Below are 16,891 nucleotides of genomic sequence, written 5' to 3'. Positions count from 1 at the left end.
TAAAATATTAACTATACAATGAAATGATTGGGCAACATCTTGACACAGGTGCCACCTTGTACAATTCCCTAAGAAGGACATAGCATCACCTATGTGATATTCCTGCCTGGAATACATAACCTGAATCTAACCACAAGGAAACATCAGGCAACTAAAATGAAGGACATTACATATGTTTTAAAAGCATAGGGTGGAGAAGACGATATTCTTCAAAAATGTCAATGTCATAAAATACGTACAAAGAAATGCTGTGGAAATGTTCTAAATCAAAAGAGAGTAAAGATACAGGACAGCTAAATTCAATACCTGATCCTAGACTGGATCCTATACTGACAGAAGCAAACAAAAAAAGCTATCAACAGCGGCGAGTTGCCACAACTGGAATATGGAATATCTCACATAACAAATATGGAAAGTAGATGATATTAAAGTATCATATCGATGTCAAATTTAGTGGTGATAACTGTGCTGTAGTTATGTAAGAGAGTATTGAAGTATTTATGAGGAAAAGGGCCATGATATGTGGAACATACTCTCAAATGGTTCAGAAAAAATCAACTATGACATATGTATAGATAGATAAATAGATGGTAGATGATAGAGCAAGCAAATGATAAAGCAAATGGGCAAAATGTTGGAAATAGGTGAATCTGAGTAAAAGGTACTTGAGTCTTCTTGGTATAACTCTTATTCTTACAACTTTTCTATAACTTTGAAAACATATCCAAATAAAACTTTAAAAAATAAAACATTACAGCTCATGATCCATTCCATCTTCTTTCGAAGTCTTCCCTGCTTAGTTTTGTGGGGACTCTCAGAGCTCCAGGATAGTGAAGGATGTCACCTGTGGATCTGCGTGTTTGGGCAAATATGAACGCATCCAAGTTATTTGTGGGAAATATTCCAGGAGAAGAATAATTACTCAAAAAACATTTACTGTGTGCCAGGCACTGTGTTATATATATGCTGGGATAAAAGGTGACTAAAGTCAGCTTCTTGCCCTCAAGAAGTTCATGAATAGACACATAAGGTATGTGTCAAGTACTATAATTAGAGGAATGCACAGGTTCTAGGAGAAGCCAGAAGAGAGATCGCTTATTCAGCTGGGGGCGGGGATCAGAGTTAGCATAGGAATGTGGAGAGGTCAGGGAACTTTTCCCAGAGAAGATTCTTGAGTTAAGCCTTAAAGGGTTTAGCCTGTGGACAATGAGAAGGAGGGAAGTACATTCTTGGCACACAGAAAGGAATGAAAGAGGTAGGGTAGTAGTTAAGAACAGAGACTCTGGAACCAAAGTGCCTGGGCTCAAATCCCGAATCTGCCACTTATTAACTGCATGACCTTGGGTAAATTAGTTAGCTTCTCTTTCTCAGTTTCTTCATCTGTCACACGGGGATAATGACATTATCTACCACAAAGGATAGTTGCCAATGATTAAATTTTAAGAGATGATACATCTGGGCCACAACCTGGCACATAATAGGTGCCCAATAAATATGAGTTCAGTTTATATCCCTTTCAGGAAACTAGAAAGTTTCAGTCAGTAGACTGCAGAGTTCATGTCAGGGAAGGTGGGGAAAAAGGAGGAAGGATGTGATGCCAAGCTAAGAAATTCATAATTTAGCCTAAAGACAATGGAAAGTTATTGAAGAGTCTTAATAACTTGATCTAATCTGTGGTTTAGAAAGGTCCTTCTGGCTTGGAGAATGAAGCAGGGTAAGAATGGAGGTAAGAAAGCCAGTGAAAAGGTCATTGCATCAGTTCAGATGACAGGAGATGAGAATCTCGGGTAGTGTAGTGAGACAGCGTTATTGAGGAGGGAACATTCAAGAGACACCATGGGAGTAGAAGTCAAGGTTAACTCCCAGGTGCCTGATTGAACACCAGGATGGATAACAGCTCCATCCTCTGTGATAGAGAAGAGAGAAAGAGAGCAAGTTTTGGGAGGTAGGGGACAAAGACGATGAGTTCACTTTTCGCCACAGTAAGCTTGAAGGGTCTGTGGGACATCCAAGTGGAGAAATCTAATCAAAGGTAAGATATAAAGGCTGGGATTCACTATCACTTAAGACTAGCAAAGCAAATTCTACCCTTTTCTACCTGTGTGGGCTTGAACTAGCTATATGTCTTTGCTGAGCCACCCTTTCCTCCATTATAAAATGACTGTAATGATTAAACTGCCCTATTATAAGTGAAAAGCAGTCTATTGAATTATAAAGTATGATACAAATGCCAGATATTTTTCTTTGGGGGAGAGCTAACACACAGAAAAAAAAAACTTACTTTTTAGATCATCTTTTAGGAAACTTTTCCCTTCTGGGGCAATAAAAAGAGTTTCAAGAAAATATAGGAACAGCCCTGTCTATCCTAAGCCTGGGTTTTTTCTCCCCTCCTAATTTATCTAGACTAAAAATGGGCTGGAAATTTGAAAATAAGTCTTCAATGGGCTGGAAGGAACCAAAGTTGAAATGAGGGACTACAGAGGCCAAAACTTGAGATAGAATTCAAGCATTCTGGGGCTAATGTCATCTGTATTGAGATCTGGCCAACTTCCAGGCACAATGGCAACATCCCAGACCCTGACTAGAGACAGCCTTGCAAGGCCTTTTGCAAAGAGCTTGGTTCTCATCTACCCTTATGGTGGTAGGTGTGGTTTGGAACTACAGGGGCCACACAACAAGTACCCTAATTCTCTGTACCACAAACTAAATTTTGTCTGCAAATCCTTAGGGACTTGTCTGCCAAAATGTACCCTTGGTTCAATGGCCTTGCCTCCTAATTTTCCTATGGAAGTCCTCATAAGCCCTCAGATTCTTTTAGAACAGAAGATATAATATTAGCTATTCAGGCTGTAAAACTGACTTCATTTGTAGAATGTGGGAGTATACAGTCTTTCTCTGGGAAGAGAGTATACAGTCTTTCTATTAAGTTCAGCTTGTTCACTTATTAATAGGTATTTTATTGGGCTGGTATTTTTGTTGCATCCCCACACCTTGTGGCCCTGATCTTTGAGTCAATCATCTTTGAATCTATAGGCCCAGTAAACATACCAATTTCTCAAAATCTCTGTTATTCTCTGTGTGGGATAATGAGAAACTTTATTTTCCTCACCTTTAAAATAGAAACATTAATACTTACCTTGCAGGGTTGCTGTGGCTACTAAATGAGATTATACATTGAAAGTGCCTACCCTCCACATTCATTCAAAAATATTTACTGAGAACCTACTATATGCCAGACACTGCTATATGCGCTGAGGATAAAGCGATGAACAAAGACAAACATTACTGGCCTCATGGAGATTATATTATAGTGAAGGAAGTCTAACAAACAATTAAGTAAAATATATAATATGACAGATTGTGATAAGAGCTATGAATAAAAATAAGACAGGATAGAGGGCTAGTGAGTGCCAGACAGAGTTGGAGATCGTCACACACAGAAGGTACTTCATCACACACAGAAGGTACTTCATAAATGGTAGATATTTCTAAGTCTCTTTGGTCTCTATACCTCAAGCATTACTTGCATACAGAACCTAAGTGCCTGCAACAGCTCAAAGACACAGATCAAAACCTAACTATGGACCAGGGACTCGCTAGATTTTTGGGGTATAAAGATGAACAAGGCATGATCCACAGCCACACAGATCATTTCAATATACTATAGTAAGTGACTAGACATGGAGCGAGAGGGACAAAGGGTAGAGGAGAGTCAATTAGCACAGTCAAGGGTCAGGAGAGGCTTTCTGGAGGTGTTGATGCCTAGGCTGAGACTTAAAGGTTGAGAGGAAAGGAATTTAAAAGGGTGAACTTGGTGGAAGAAATGACACCAGCAAAAGTCATGAGGCCCATGGACTAGTGAGATGAATAAGAAGGAGCTACACTGAAGTTCAGAGGATAGAGAGTGAAAGGAGATGAAACCAGAGAAGTAGGTACAAGTCAGGCAGACATGGAGAGTCAAGTCACAGACATCACTCAGAGGACAATTATGGAACAACCGGAAGTTCTTGGGTAGAGAAATGATATGGTCAGATTTGCATGTTAGTGAGATTATTTTGTAGAAAAAAAAAGAAAGTAGAAGAAAAGGGATCACGTTGCCTGCAGTTTGTAAGCTAGATTACAAGGAAGTCAAAACTAAAGGCAGAGAATCCAGATAGGACACTACTAGAATAGCCCATGTTGGAGAGGATGAGAGCTTGAATTGCAGGAGACAGAGAGGAAATGATGGATTTCAAAAATACTTAGGAAGGCCTTAGTGGCTGATTCAATTAAAAATGAAAAATCAAGGTGTCTCCCAAGTTTCTGGCTTGGGTCGATGGTGGTGCTCTGATGGGAAGTACAGAATGAAGGATGGATTCCCTGGGAAAAGATGATGAATTCTGTTTTGGATCCTCCAAACCTTATTCAATAGCTTATTTTCAAAAGATACTCTTTTGGGACCTGGTATACTTTAAGGTTTTGTAGTCAGGCATAGCTGGGTCCAGAATATAATATGGGAGTAATAATAAAAATTTACCTCGTAGCATCATAAGGAAGACAAAATGATATAATGCATATGAATTGCTTAGCACAATGCTGACACATAGTATAGATTTGATACTAGCTATTATTATCAGCCTCTTTCTTTTCTGGGCTCAGATCCCACCTCCCACTTCTACTCAACTCCGCTAAGTTTGCTTTTAAGGTTTTCTAGCTGACTTGCCTCTGACCTCTTAGCATACTCCTTTGGGGACTACCCCATGAATTTCTACAATCTGCATTAATCATCCTGTTTACTTTCTAGTTTCTTCATGGTTTTGAAAAGAGCTTCGTCTTTATTCTGCACATGTTTTCCCTGCTGAGTCACCATCTCAGGTTCCCCTTGACCTTCAGATTCATACTGCTTGCTTAGAAGGAATTTTTAACAGGTATGTCTCTCCAGGCACCAATCTACTTGTTATCAGCATGAGCATTAAATGACCCCTTTATCATCTAAATAATTTTGTTACTAGATGAGACTACCCAGTGCAGCAATTTTTCTGACAGCTACCATACATTTAACACCTATTAGGCAAGGAGCTTGAAATTTATTCTCCCATTTCATCTCTATGAACCTTCTGAGGTAGGTGCTAGTACTATTCCAATTTTGTAGCCAGAAACTAAGATTTATTTAGCATTTACATGATACCTGGTACAGTGCTAAGCACTTTGCATATGTTAACATATTTAATTCTCACACCATCCCAAAATGTAAGTACCATTATTAGCCCCATTATTCAAATGAACAAACTAAGCCAAAGACAAGTTAAAGTAACACACTTAGGGCCACACAGCTGATAGTGGCAGCTTGGGGATGGAAATATGAATGTGTTTGCTCCTGTGCCCTGCTGCATGCCACAATGGGACAAGAAAAGGAAGGGCTGGGGAGTGGGAGCCAGACTGAGTATGCATATCTGATAGGATGAGTAAGTATGGCTACTGTATATCTTTGTATTGAAAGACAAAATTAAGTCTTTTTCTTAGTTGGCTTTACTTGTAAGGTGATGATTAGGAAATGGAGTTAAGGGGGCTGGCGTTTGAAATTCCTTCTCCAACTCCTTCACACTCCTCACCTCCTACTCAAACACACATTAAAACTTCTAAAGTCAATAATCAAAGACATCGAAGTGGAGAGGAAGAGACTATCATTTGACCCACTGTCCTAATGCAATAATTTTCATTTTCTATAGTCCTTTCTAGGTTGTGTCCATATAAAGACAGTTTGACCTGGTTGTAACTATTTTGTATTTTGCTTTATTCATTTAATATTATAAAGTGAACCTTTTATCTTTCCTATTTCATTTACTGACAGGTCCTAATATACATCAAGTTGTTCAACATTAACATTATTTCCAGTTTCTCATTAGTAAAAATTATACTGCATTGACAATCTTTGTGCCTATAGGCTTGTGTTTTCCTTCTGCTGAAGTCTGTCCTTAGGATAGAGTCCCCAGGGGGATTGCAGTGTCAAAGGCCAAGAACATAATTATGGCTCTTAATGCAAATTACCAAATTGCTTTCCCAAAGGATCAGACCTATTTGCATTGCAGTTGTGAGAGTGCAAGCTTGTCATTGGTGGATGGAGTTTTTTAGTTGCTATTTTTCTTTCCATGTTTTTAGTTGAGTCTTAAACTTTATTGTTTCAATGATTACGTATATACTCAAAATAGTGGGAAGGTGACAGGAAAATAAAAATTACCAATGAGGAATGAAACAACTGGCCTCAATTTAATATCCCTTTCAGATGTATTTGTGTCCATGAGGATCTGCTAGCAGGCTGGTGTTTCAGTCATTTTCAGATCCATTTTTTCCATAATGAGATGACAGGTAGAAATATGGCCAACCTGGCAGGAGCCCCAGTGGGAAGGTTAGATGGAGAGTGGGAGGGACATCAGCCAGTGTTGAGGGACCTGGTGAGTGGCACATGTAACCAGGACACAAGAAGGCAGAATCACAGTTTAAGGATGAAGTAAAAATCATCATTGGCATCAAAGTTCCCTCCATTGTGTAATTAACCTGGTAGTGCCTCCCTCATACGGAAACTCATTTGTAGTCATACTAGTTAGAATCAAGAAGCAGTGCTGGCAACAAAGAAGGAAGGTCCAGACCAGCTGCCCCTAGGAACAATGCAGAGACAGAATGATAACAACTCTTATTCAGAGCTCCTTCCTTGTGTTCAGTATTGTATGAAATGCTTCCCCCAGCTTATCTCTAATCATCATAACAACCCTATGAGGTGGGGACAATTAAGCTGATTTTACTGATGAGGAATCTGAGGCTCAGAGAGGTTGAGTTGGCAGCCAGCATGAAGAGGTAGTTAATAGCATGGTTTCTAGAGTAAGAGTGTCTAGGTCGGAATCCTGGCTTCCCCATTTACTAGTTATGTGATCTTAGACACATTACTTAACTTCTCTGCCCTTCAGTTTCTTCTACTTGTAGAAGAAGATAATAATAGAAGAACCTACCTTGTTTGCAAGGATTGAAGTAAACGATATATGCAAAGTGCTTTGAACGGTGATTGGCACATAGTAAGCACCCAAAAAGTCTGAACTGTGATCATTATTATTACCCAAGATTACCCATATTATTACCCAGTAAAGAGGAGAGCTTGGATTCTGGCCCAGATTTGCTGGCCTCCAAATGGCATCCTCTCTTCATTAAATCAAAGAGCCCACTTAGAACTAGTGTATGTTGTTAGCAAATCCTGTTTAGCCACCCAAATTATTTGCTTGTACTCTGATTCTCCTAGAAGCCACATGAGGTGGCAATGCAGGGATTTGAGTCATCTCCTAGCTCTTGTGGAACAACACCTCTTCCCCAAGGGAAAAGACCACTTCTTCCTTCTCTGTATCTATGAGGCTTGGACTAGTGGCTCATTAGGAAATGGTAATTTCCCACTAAGAGAGCCAAGGTCCTAGGTTTTATGTCCAAATACAACTCTGCCAGGGCTAAAACAAGCTTCCATTCTGTTCTGTTGTCTTTTTTTGAAAACCCAGAAGTTGTATTCAGGCTCAATTTTAAATCCTTAACCCAAGGGCCTTGCCTCAGGCCAAGTATAATGGTTAAAGTGAAATTTAAGTAGAGAGGAGCTTCTGTGAATAGCTAATCATAAGAGTTAACACTTATTAAGGACTTTAAAATGTTCTAGGTACTATTCTCAGTTCTTTACCACTTCTGTATTTAATCCTCACAACAACCCTGTATGGTAGGTACTATTCTCACTTGACAGAAGAAACTAGACACAGTGGTTAAGTAAACTGGCAGAAGGTCACTTAACTAGTAAATACAAGTGCTAAGATTTTAATCTAGAGCCCTAGAGCCCACACCTACAATCACTATACACTACTGACTCTCATTAATGGTAAAGGGCTAATTAATAGGCAGAGGCTAATCTTAGTCTCTAGCATAGTGCCTGACACAGAGAAGGCATTTATTACATAATTTTAAATGAACCATTCATTATTTATATCTACTTACCATGCAACCTAGTAATAATTGTGCATTTAATTAGATAGTCATGTTATTAATTTGTCTAATTAGCAAATTAAACTATGTGCCTGGATTAGCCTTCAGTATGGCTCCATGTAATTTAATCATCCATTCAAAATGCACAGCAAAGTCATTCATCCTTCACTGGTTGAGAATACCTACTAGAAGGCAAGCCCCCATACTGTCTCCTGGGATACAGAGATAAATAGACATAGGAACTCACAGTCTAGTGCAGGAGACAGACATATATGCAAATACAAATCATACCATCTGATCAGAAGCATTGAAATGGAGAGGAACATGGGAGGACAGAAGAGGAAAACTAAGTGTGAACATATAGTGCTTTTGCTGTCCAACATGTCTTCTTCTGGTAACATATCTCATCTCACTTAGATGGGTATATCACCCAACTCTGGTGTGATGATTAATTTTAAATGTCAGTTTGACTGGGCTGAGGGATGCCCAGATAGCTGTTAAAACATTATTTCTGGATATGTCTGTGAGTGTGTCTCTGGAAGACATTATCATTTGAATCAGTAGACTGAATAAAGATCACCTTCACCAATCTGTTGAGGGCCTGAATGGAACAAAAAGGCAGAGGAAGAGCAAATTTGCTGTTTGCTTGATCTGGAGTATCCTGTCCTTGGATATTGGCACTCCTGGTTCTTAGACCATCAAAGTCAGACTGAATCATACCGCCAGCTTTCCTGGTTCTCCAGCTTGCAGGTGGCAGATCAGGGAACTTCTCAGCCTCCCTAATTGCATGATTCCTATAGTAAACAAACAAATGAACAAACAATTGGTTCTGTTTCTCTGGAGAGCCCTGACTAATACATCTGGTCATTGTTATTAGTTTGGGGATAGACTCAATTCAGAAGCTTTTGCTGGGACTATTGAGAAAGTGGGTCTGTGTTTCTACTGGGGTTGCTGAGTGGTAAGATGCAAATCTCTAGCTCTTCGTGGCTATCTTGGCCACCATGCAGAGAGAGCCTGCTTGAGAAGTGAATCAACATAGAAGAGGTCAGAGCCAAGAGATAGAAACAAATTGCAGATAACATCATTTGAGCACCTGGATCTAGCTATGCCTAAAATTACCTCTGTGCTTTTCTATTAGTATCAATAACCTCTTTCTTTTGGCTAAAGCTTATTTGTGCTGTATTTCTGTCACTTTCAAGCAAAAGAGTCGTGATTTATACAAACGTCTAGCTAGACTCTGTGTGTGTGTGCACAGGCCAGCGTATGCACACATATACACTGGTGTGTTGGTTAGTTAGGGAAGGCTTCCTGGAAGAAGTATGGCCTGAGCTAAATCTTATGTTGGTAGGAGTTACCTAAAGCAAAGGGAAATGTATTCAAGGCAGAGAGACAGCATGAGGTGGGGTGGGAGTAAACAGTTTGGTGTGGTCGGAGGGTAAAGTGAGAGTCAGAGGACGAAGAGACAAAGCTAGAGAGCAAGGCAGGGGACAATTTTTGGAGCATTTGGAATGTCGTGTTAAGGAGATGGCAACTTGTATTTCTTATATGCCTTTTCTACAGCCTAGCCAAATTTTTACATTGCTTCTCTTTGTAATTTTTCTCCAGTAACATGTACCAACAAATAGTATGAAAGTAGAAAGCTCTCTAGGCTTGGAGTTTGGTCAATCTCAGGATCCACTGTGGATTCTGAATCACTAGAGGAGCCTCTTTGTGATGTCCTATTTGTTGGCTGCTCTAGGGGAGGCAATCTTTATCTTCCACTCCGTGATTAAGAGATATATCAAGACATCAACCAGAATGTTCCTTCCATATGACAAAAAATGCCTTTGGTCTTCCAGGCTCAGCATCACGTGTTCAGTGATGACTGAGCATCAACCATGTCCATGCCCTGTGCTAGACTTTGGGGAGCATATTGAAGAATCAGACATGGTTCCTGCCCTCAAAGAATATCCAGCCCAAGGGAGGAAACAATTACAATAAAATATGATCAGGGCCACAGTAGAGTAATATAAAGGGGGCAGTGGGTATATCAAGAAAGAATACCTTACAGGTATCGAGGAAGGTTTCTTCTACCAGTGTGATCTTTGAACTGACTTGAAGAAGGAGTAGGGGTTTGCCAGATGGACAAGGATAAAGTGGAGGGTATTCTAGGCAGGAAGAAAAGTTTGTGAAAAGGCCTAGAGGTACAAGAGAACAGATTGTGCTTAGGGTGACTGCCCCTAATTTGGTACATCTGGAGATCCAAGTGTGTGTTGTAGGGGGAGGTTGGAAGAGGGTTGTGGGTGGCAGGGGGAATAGTACTATGTAAGCAGGAGTCACAAAATAAGGATCTTAGTCAAGGGACTTAGATTTCATTCAGTAAACAATGGGGAACCACTGAAAAAAAAATTGAACAGAGGAGTGACATACAGTTTGTGTTTTAGAAAGAGCATCCTGGCTACAAAGCGCTGCAAAGTGGAGAATGGATTTGTGCCATCAGGAAGCCCAGTTAGGAATCTGTTCCAATGGTCTAGGTGTGAGATGATGATGAAGTGGTGGTGGGCAGGGAGAGAAATGGATGGATTTGAGAACTATTTTAGGACTGTAAATGACAGACCTTGGTGGCTGAGTGGATGTCAGCAGTTGGGAAGAAAAAGGGAGAAGTTAAGTATGATATCCAGATTTCTGAAGTTTAATCTGAAATTAAAACACTGAAAGAAAGAAAAAAGAAATAAAATGAATAATAATAATAAAAACACTGAAAGAAAAAACACTGAAAGTGCCCTAGATATTAAAACATTAAGTAATAGTCAGGTGCCTGACAGTTATTCCAGAATTTAGGAACCTCTTTCTTTAGCAATCTGAGCTGCCAGACTCTCAGAGAAAGGAGCCAGGCATTCCCAAATTTGAACATGAGGCCTTATGTGTGGCTTTGTTCATGTATCTCTATGGGTGAAGGGGTGGATGTATACACATCTAGGCACACGTACACATGCCTGGGACCACCTCCCCAAAGAAAATATTTGGAGGAAATCATATTTTTCTGAAGTCCATCTGACACTCCTGGACAAAGGCAACAGTTTATTCTTTCCTCTTTGGGCTAGGTCATTCTAGATTCAAGCCAAAGCAAAACGGTTTCCTCTTTAGCCAGTATTTCATAGATAGGATTCATTTCTACTTACCCTAGAGTAAAAGTAAACTATCAAAGAGAAAAAGGATATCTATATCTATATTTTGACTGTCATCTGTGTACTTCTCCAGAGCTTCATCAAAACCATAGTGGGGACTTTATTTTGCTCAAATGCTCAGTGCATTGGTGTACCTTCTCTGTCACTTCTCTGCAGGGAAAAATGATGGAAACTTTCTGAAAGTAAAAGGGCTGGATTTTGTGTGTATATGAACGTGTGATTTTTTTCTTTCCATGGCTGAAGTAATTGAGGTAAGAGTTTAATATGCACCAAAATTTTATTTTATTAATGACTAAGGAGTGATGAATGACCCGCAGAAAACAGAATTTGAGAAGTAGAATGGACTGGCTAACACACAGCTCAAAGAAAGGGGTGGCCCCTGTCCAAGCTGGGTACCATAAGAGGCCATCGTCAAGCCCACATTTTGGATCTCAGCAATTCATCTGATTTTCACATCCTTGATATGGAGTCAATCCCTGGCTGAAACTCCTGTAGAGCAATGGTAAACATTCATCACAGCCCAGCTGAACCTGTACCAGATGACTTATTTCCCCAAGGGCAAATTGAAGGTTTCCAGTTGGGCTGACATTAGTGTGAGCTTAGCACACAAACAAACCAACTCCTGCTCCAACAAGCCTTCCTGGAGAACACCAACCACAACAGATGGCAGCCTCTTGCACACACACACACACACACACACACACACACACACACACACACACACAAAAGCTGTCTAGATTTGTCTACTAAGGAAGGAAGAAGTTCTAAATCTATAGTCTCAAACATAATACCAAACCAAGATCCTGAGATTCCATGAGACAATTGGTGTTTTTCTGAGTGGATAAAAGCATAGGTTGACCCAAATGGCAATAGAAGGAAGGATTCTTTATAAAGTTACCTAAGGAGAAACTGAAACTCCATATTTCTTCAGCAGCATGTACTTATGATTTATTTAACAAAAGTACTGTCCCAGATACAGTATTTTGTATGCTAATGTTATACTAGCTTTAATTCAAAAGAAACAGGCCTCTATCCGTAATGTCTTTCCCTAGCCCCAGGCAAAATTCCCCAGGAATGAGACTCTTTAGTAGGTTAGTCTACTTAGATTTGTCCTTTTTTGCAACCCTCACCTCCCACCTCCCCCCAACAACACACACGCCTTTAGGTGTACACTAGGTGGGAGGGAGGAGCTTGCTATTATTTTCTTGTAATCTGTATATGAAAAATACCTGCCACACTAGACTTTTTTTCCCTCTCCACTGATAATTATCATTGCCCCAGATCTCTCCTCTGTGAGAAACATTCAGAAGAGCCAGGGTAATTGTTGGGCAGGGTGGGGATAAATGGAGAAACAAGGGCCTTAGAAATCCAAGTAGAATAGTCCAATAGATCCAATTGATGAGATTAAAAATGAACACTTGGGCTTCCCTGGTGGCGCAGTGGTTGAGAGTCCGCCTGCCGATGCAGGGGACACGGGTTCGTGCCCCGGTCCGGGAAGATCCCACATGCCACGGAGCGGCTGGGCCCCTGAGCCATGGCCGCTGAGCTTGCGCGTCCGGAGCCTGTGCTCCGCAACGGGAGAGGCCACAACAGTGAGAGGCCCGCGTACCGCAAAAAAAACAAAAACAAAAAACAAACCCCACTTTTTGATATCATTTATGACATAATCTGTTTCATTAAAAAATGCTTTGGGTCCCCCTTTGCCTATGAGTCAACTGGCTCAGGAATATTCTGGGTCCATCAATACTTGATTTTCCAAGAAAGCACGGAGGGATGATTAGTAAAGCAATGAATCTATTCTGTCTTTGGGTTCACCTGTAAAATGGTGACTCTAATTCTGACTCTTACCTTATTTTTCCCAAGGGAGTGATGAAATTAAGAAGATGACTTGAGTATCTTAGAAGTATGTGCCATAGTACACAAGATAACAATCACAAAACACAGGTTAGATTTCTCTAATAGGATCATTTGCCTATGACAAATGAGAACTTCCCTAGTCTCTAAATAATGTTCAAACAATCTGTGAGGCAGCACAGAAAGGGTTTCTGAAATAGTGACTGCTAGCACACAGACAGGAAGTAGGAAGTCTGTGACCCCAGAATGGAAGGAAAGGGAAAGAAATGGAACTAAGCAGTCTTTTGAGGTAGAGCCTGCTTCTAAGGGAGAAGGTAGAGCCTGCTTCAAGAATCAGTATGATCACTGTGGGAAGATGGCCCTCAAAGCTAAGTTCAAGGAACACATCTTCATTCTGTCTCCCTCTCTCTCCCACACATACTCAGATCAACCTCCCTTGAGGACTGCATGGAGCTTGGGCCTAACACCCACGTACACTTCCTGTTATACAGATGTACAGACACAGAGGCACCTAGGCAATCAGAGCTCCATTCAGAAACAGGCCCATATAGACTTTCAGAAGACAATATGGAATAGAAAGCGGACAGAGGACACACAAATTGCACAAAATGTGTTGGGTAGATATATTTGGGCGGTAGTGGTGAACATTAATACTCTCACCTACACACAAGTTCAGAACCAGTTGAGAGACATGGAAAGCAGAGAGGCAGAGTTTTAAAATATCTGTTTATTACTGTTAAAATCTGGATTGGAGAAAAAAGAATATGTAGATGTCCATAATAGGCTTCTTAATAGCCTCCCCACTTAGCTAGACAGAATTGCCAACTCACCCAAAGGTGGGGAAAGAGGCCAAGAGAGTTATTCTAACAGAAGTACTCCCAAATGGAAACATGAAGAGAGCAGAATGGAGCATTCCAAACTCTTCCCTCCTCTGCAAAAGAGGAGAATATGACAGAGACATGATTAATAAAGTCATCGCAGGATGCTTCTGCAGCCTCCCTGACTTGAAATCCTGGTTTTACCATTTCCTGACTTAGTTTCCTCACTTGGAAAACAGTTACTAATACCTACTTTGCAGGGTCATTGTAATCATTGCCAATAATACATGAAAAATGTGTTGCATGGTGCCTAGCATTTAGCAATTGTCCTCTGAATGTAGGGCAAATTAAGCCCACTGAATGAATACTAAATTTTCTGCTGAAACATTGTTTCAGTAAATATGTAAGCCCTTTAAAAGAACTGTTATGGCCATACTACACAAAGTGATCTACAGATCAAGTGCAATCCCAATCAAAATTCCCATGGTATTTTTCAAAGAAATAGAAAAAAAATCCTAAAATTTGTATGGAACCACAAAAGACCCCAAATAGCTACAGCAATCTTGGGAAAGAAGAACAAAGCTAGAAACGTTACAGTCCCTGATTTTGAAATATATTAGAAAGCTATAGTAATCAAAAACGACAGGATATTGGCATAAAAAAACAGACATATAAACCAGTGGAACAGAATAGACAGCCCAGAAATAACCCCCCGCACAGACATTCAGCTAATATTTGACAAGGGAGCCAAGAACATCCAATGGGCACAGGGTAGTTTCTTCAACAAATGATCTTGAGAAGAATGGATATTCACATGCAAAAGAATGAAACTGGACCCCTATCTTACCATTCACAAAAATTAACTCAAAATGGAATAAAGACTTAAATATAAGACTGGAAATTGTAAAACTCAGAGAAGAAAACATAGGGGGAAATCTTTGTGACGTTGGTCTCGGCAACAATTTCTTGGATACGACACCAAAAGCATAGGAAACAAGCATAAGTATATGGGACTACATCAAAATTAAAAGCTTCTGCACAGAAAACACAAAACCTAACAAAACAAACAGTAGATAAGGCAACCTATAGAATGGGAGAAAATATTTGCAAACCATATATCTGATAAGGAGTTAATATTTAAAATCTATAAGGAACTCATACAACTCAACAGCAAAAAAGAGAAAGAAAAAAAGAAAAAGCAAATAACTTGATTAAAAAATGGGCAAAGGATTTGAATGGACTTTTTTCCAAAGAATACATACAAATGTCCAACAGGTATATGAAAAGATGCACAACTCACTAATCATAAGGGAAATGCAATGTCTATCACATCATACCTGTTTGGGATGGCCATTATTTTAAAAAAACAGAAATTCATATTAACCATTGCTGGCAAGGGGGTTGAAAAATTGGAATCCTTGTGCATTATTGATGACAATGTAAAACGGTGCAGCCAGCATGGAAAACAGTACAGAGGTTCTTCAAAAAATTAAAAATAGAACAACCATATGATTTAGAAATCTCACAACTGGGTATTTATCCAGAAGAATTTAAATCAGGATCTTGAAGAGATATTTGCACTCCCAAGTTTATTGCATCATTATTCGCAAGAGCCAAGAGGTGGAAACACCTAAATGCCCATTGACTGATGAATGGATAAAGAAGATGTGAGACATATGCATATATATATATATATATATATATATATATAATGGAATATTATTCAGCCCTAAAAAGGGAAATACTGTCATGCTACAACATAGATGGGCATTGAGAACATTGCTAAGTGAAATAGGCGAGTCACAAAAAGACAAATACTGCATGATTCCACTTATATGAGAAATGTAAAATAGTCAGATTCATAGAATCAGAGTGAAATGATGGTTGCCAGGGGCTGAGGAGAGGTAGGAATGGATGTTGCTATTCAATGGGTACAGAGTTTCAGTCAAGCAAGATGAAAATGTTCTAGAAATCTGCTGTACAACATTGTGCATGTAGTTAATGATACTGTACTCTACACTTAAAATTTTGTTCAGAGGGTAGATTTCATGTCATATACTTTTGCCACAGTAAAAAAATCTGATCTTTTACTAGAGTAAGGATTCTGAAGCTAGGGTCTTTAAGCCTCAGCCCAAACTATATGCAACATGGGGTGATAATGTATAGCTTTCTAGGAGTTTCTAGGGGAGAGAGTGCATAGCTTTCACTAGACTCTCAAAAGAGTCCTTAATTCAGAAAGGAGCTAGAGGCACTACTATGAGGAAAATTGTATTCAAATTTGTGTTAAAAAATAAAAAAGTTCAAAGAAGGACTGCTATTTCAATCTCCTTCCTACCAATAAAGGTAAACTGGTCAATAGATTTCTAATGAGAAAAGACTCCTGTGAGGATTTTTTTTTTTATGAGGTGGAAGTAAACACCCTGTTTTTAATTTCTCTCTCCCTGTTTCTGCTGATGAATCTTTTGCCCACCTCCCCTGTTGGCTCCTTTTTAGATCCTTTGTGATCCTTCTTGACTTTTAAATACTAGCATAATATTTTAAATATTAGCATAATCCAAGGTTTCATCTAAATCTCCATTTTCTTATCATTCTGATATCCCTGCATGAGATTATCCACTCCAAATGGCTTCAACTATAATCCAAATGTGTATTACCAATCACCATTCCTCTCTTGATATGCGGTTTCCTATTTCTACCTGCTTACTGGACATTCCACCTTTTTACCCACAGGCAATTTAACATACTTTAGAGTGAATTTATCATCTGTCCATTGGCTGCACACACACACACACAGACACACACACACACACACACACACACACACAGAGAGAGAGAGAGAGAGAGAGAGAGAGGAGGAGGAGGAGAGAAATACACCCCTGGACTCTTCTCCATTGCTTTATTTTCACATGGTTCATCTCCATCATTAACTTATCATTAAGTTATAACACATATAACTATGTTTAGCCACTTGCCAGGAAGTAGTCCCAGAATTTTCAAACTGTAGAGGAACTTAAGAAATCAAGTAGCTCAATCTTTTCCATTAACAGAGAGGGGCAGTGATCTGCTTAA

Source organism: Orcinus orca, chromosome X (genome assembly GCF_937001465.1).
Source record: "Orcinus orca chromosome X, mOrcOrc1.1, whole genome shotgun sequence".
Classification (NCBI taxonomy): domain Eukaryota; kingdom Metazoa; phylum Chordata; class Mammalia; order Artiodactyla; family Delphinidae; genus Orcinus; species Orcinus orca.
The sequence above is the reverse complement of the archived record's forward strand: the minus strand, read 5'-3'. Positions refer to the sequence as shown.